Source organism: Solanum tuberosum, unplaced genomic scaffold (genome assembly GCF_000226075.1).
Source record: "Solanum tuberosum cultivar DM 1-3 516 R44 unplaced genomic scaffold, SolTub_3.0 scf00190, whole genome shotgun sequence".
NCBI lineage: Eukaryota > Viridiplantae > Streptophyta > Magnoliopsida > Solanales > Solanaceae > Solanum > Solanum tuberosum.
Window position 1 is genome coordinate 451,686 of NW_006239114.1, and position 4,399 is coordinate 456,084.

Consider the following 4,399-nt stretch of genomic DNA (forward strand, 5'->3'; position numbering starts at 1 on the left):
TAGTTGTCATGTTGTCGTGGGCCTGGTGGACCATGAATTCTCACTGCATCTCCCAATTGATATTTCAACTAGACCCTGGTTTTCCCCACAAACTACTCTTGGCTGTTGTAACTCAACTGCTTCATCTAGATTTCCTCCGATAGGATTAATTGGAAGTCCTTGATTGTTCATTCTGCGCAAAGTTCTGTTCAACTCTGGATCGTATGGAGTAAGCGGTTCGCCTTGACTCCGTGTACTTGGCATACACTTGATTCGGAACCTGAGAGAGACAAAAACAAAGCGAAAAAGTAAAATTAGGAAATATTTGACTAACGTTCAACAATGTGGTTAAAAATAAATCTAAAAGCCAGATTCCCCGGCAGCGGCGCAAAAATTTGATACACTCAAATTACACCTCCCTAAAGAAGTATAAGCGATCGTTATCGAGTAAAGAACCCAACTTGTAGGTTGGGGTCGATCCCACGAGGAAAATGGTTTAGACTTTACTTTAACCAACAATTATATTCAATTAGCCAAAGTACTTCCAGAAACAAGAATAAAAAAGGGGGGATTTGTTGCAACAAATTGTAAGAATTCAGTAAGTAATCAATAAACAAAAGTCAATTTTAACTAGGGAATTCACACTATTAGATGAAGAAATCATGAACTTACGTGGACCGAATAATAAACCCAAAATTTCAACTTGAGTTGCAAAGCCAAAATCTTCAAACGAATGTAGAAAATCAATAATAGCTAGGGTTTCAACTTAATCTCCAAAATCACAAGGTAGAACTAAAAATAATAATGTCTAACCCCCAAAAACGAGGTTTACAAGCCCTATTGATAGAAAACAACTCCTAAATAAAAAGGGAAACGAGTTAAGAAAAGTTTTTTTCAGGTATGCGTCTTCAATCCACGAGACTGACTTACGGACCGTCAATGGATCTACGGTCCGTAAGTCCCTTCCGTCAGTCAGGACTTAGAAAATATTTCAGCTTCCAAAAATCAACTTCTCTGAAGCAAACGACGGACCAACAGCACGGACAGTAGATCGATCTACGGTCCGTCAATCCCCTCCGTAGCTCCACACTTAGAATCTTCAAAAATCAGGTACTGGAACCCTCACATTATCATTCTACGGATCAACAGTACGGTCCGTAGATCAATCTACGGACCGTCAATAGATGCCGTGGTTCCACACTTGGTCAGATTTCCCTGATTTGTCCTCCATGCCTTGCCTGCTGATCTACGGTCATCACCTATGGACCGTGAATGGACCTACGATCTGTAGATCACCTTCGTGAATGCCTTTCTTCTGCATTTATTTTAGCTGTCTCTACACTTCCGCGCTTGAACGTCTTTCCTGCAAAACATGATAAAAACACATCAAAACCAATGTAAAATGGCCTTAGACACACACAACTTGTAAGTGAGACGTACTAGAAATACCGTAAACTCACGGTATATCAAGCTATGGGGAATGCAGAAGCCATTGAGGTTGGTGTTGGAGTTGGCACTGATTCGGTAGTCGGGGGAGTGGCAGCTGAAGGGATTTTGGTAGATGTGGGCTGATTTCTAGCCCTCAGTTCATTCATTCGATTTATCAAAGGTTGATCATCCTCCGGCTCAAAAAAAACTGGTTCAACATTTATGCCCTTCCTAGCTATGTTCTTTTTTCGTTTGCCTTTATCTCCCGGTTGGAGGTCATCCTTTTTTCTCTTTGGAGGGTTTGATCCTCCCTCATTGATCGTAATACCTTTGGCCTTTTTTTGTGGTTGCTCGATTAAATTGGTGCGTACTATGTCTACAAAAGATCGAGAAAGAATAAGAAAACAACTTAAATTCAGGCACAATGACTTTCTCTGCAGATAGACTCTCGAATAAAGTCGGCGAGTCGCCGAACAAATTCGGCGAACTAAATCGAGCTCACCAACCGATTGGCTAAACAATGAAGGCAAGTGGGCGATAAGAGAGTCCTTTCGGCGAATCGCCGACTGTTTTCGGCAAGCAAGGGTTTGTCCGTTGAGAGTTACAGGACATACAGGTCTCAGGGATAACATATGAAGGGTGAAACAGAGACATTGGGCAAATCGCCGAACGATTTGGCAAGCTCGATCTAGCTTTCCAAATGGTCCAACGTGCCCAATTTCAATCCAACTTCTCGAATTCAATCCTGCAAACCCTGAAAGCAAATCAAAGCATGCACTAATGAAATTCGAACAAGACCCATACTACCCATCACCTCGGAAAATTCAGATTTCTCCCGGACTTGCCGCATTTGGCCATTTGACTATATTTCTCTTAAGAGCGGTGTCACCCTCTCTATTATTGAGCAAATTTTTGACATTTAGCACAAACATGGGCTACTCAGACTTCACCCAATCAATCAAACCAACATGTAATCATGACCCAACTCATTAAATAGCATAAAGATTATGAGCATTCAACAATCAGACAATACATGAAAGATTTTCGAATTGAAATAGACATGTAATCATACTAATCCTATCAGAGAAGCCCAGCACACGTCATCCTGATAATATAATTGCAAATGAGTTAAAAAAACATTAACATAAATTCAGGGTTTTAGGGACTAACCTTTAATGCCGATCAAATTTGCTTTTAAAATGTTAGGAAGCAAAGAAATCCAACCCCAAGAACTAATTATCAATTACAATACTAATGGTAAGCAAAAATCTAGGAAATAATACCTTCGGTGTGATTTTGAGGAGTTTGAAACGAGGGAAAATGAGGAATTCAATTTTTTTGACCTTGTGCCTTTATATAACCGTTCAGTTCTTGTCCATTCGGCGATGTTAGTTGCACACGCCGACCCACTCAGTGGAGGCCGAGTGGTCATTTATCTCGCCTTTTCTGTAGAATCGTCCATTTCTTGGGGTTAAATCGACGTACTGAGTTTAGATCGCTGAACAGGTTGGCGATTCGCCGAGCTGCCTTTTGAGTTTGCCGAGATTTACAGGCTCTGTATAGCACTTGCATTGAACCAAACGGCGGATCTAGTTGGGCTCGCCGACCAATTTGGCGACTCGTGAAATGGGACTCCTACTCGCCAACCTGAAATTTTCCACATTTTCCTCATTTTAACCTGCAACATCAGCACACCATTATTTATGAAAGTGAAATCCTAAACATTTGAAACCTTGGGTTACCTCCCAAGAAGTTACTTATTCAACGCCGTGGGATGACGCGATTCTGATCTCATTCTTCAGTATTGGGGTTAGCCCTAGTATCACTAGGTTGCCCCAATATATCATTTGGGTGAAGATGTGGCACTGCAAAACTCAGGACTGACCTGGATATTTGAAGTGATCTAGAGTGGGATCCAATCATTTGATTAAACACTTCAATATTCTCTTTCATTTCCTCTAACACCCGATCCTGATCGGTGATCTTGTAAAGAATGGTTTGAAGTGTTTCCTCTACACGGTTGTTCTCCATGCATCTAGACTGCCTCCCCACCTCCCTTGACTCTTGCACTGGTTTTCCACCTCTGTTATTTTGGTTGACAACTCGTTCAGTTGAGTTACCAGTGCGGTTAACTCAAAGTTCCTCTCAACTTCTTTGCTCGTCTCAGCCGAGTTGTCACCACTTCCCCAGCCATGCTTAGGGTACCTACCTACACTAACAAATTTAAAGAAAAACAAAACTAAAAATAAGATTAGTAAACTACGGTTATTGAAAGCAGAATTTAACTTAAACCAAAACTTTCACGTAACACCACTCCCCGGCAGCGGCGCCATTTTGATGTTTCCGTAATCAACGACACAACTTCCGATGCAAGTGTCTACGATCGTGCAATAGTATAATAATACAACCAAGGGTTGAGGTCGTGTCCCAAGGGAGTAGGCGAGAAAATCAGTGGTTAAGCGCAAATGTGCTAAAGCTAATCTTAGTTAAAGATTTTCACAAATGAATGCATAGTAAATTAAAGGGGGTGACACTTAAGTGTCAAATATAAATGGGGGTTTGTCACAAGTATAGCTAAAACAACAAAAATAAAGAGAATATTCAAATATGGAGAGAATATCTTGGGGTGTGACCACAATATATATTGATATAAATCGTTGGGTACATACTTTCGATAGGAAATTTGCAAGATAATAGTTACTAGGCTAAGCTTTAAATGGAACTAAGTTCCCTCTCGGGAAACATGCCCCATTTCAAATGGGTTCCTCTCGGACACCCATTTGCCGCATGAAGGCCACCCTACGCCATATCCCACTCACTCTCTCGAGCTGAGTGTTAGAATGTGGGACTAGGGTTCACCCTTTCGGGCTGAACCTCATGTCGACCCATTCCTTAGGCCATCAGTCTAGTGATCTTGGTTTCGCGACCTCTCTCTCAAGCAAACAAAAAAGACATGGGTGGTTTTGTATTTGCAACTACAAACCCATTAAAT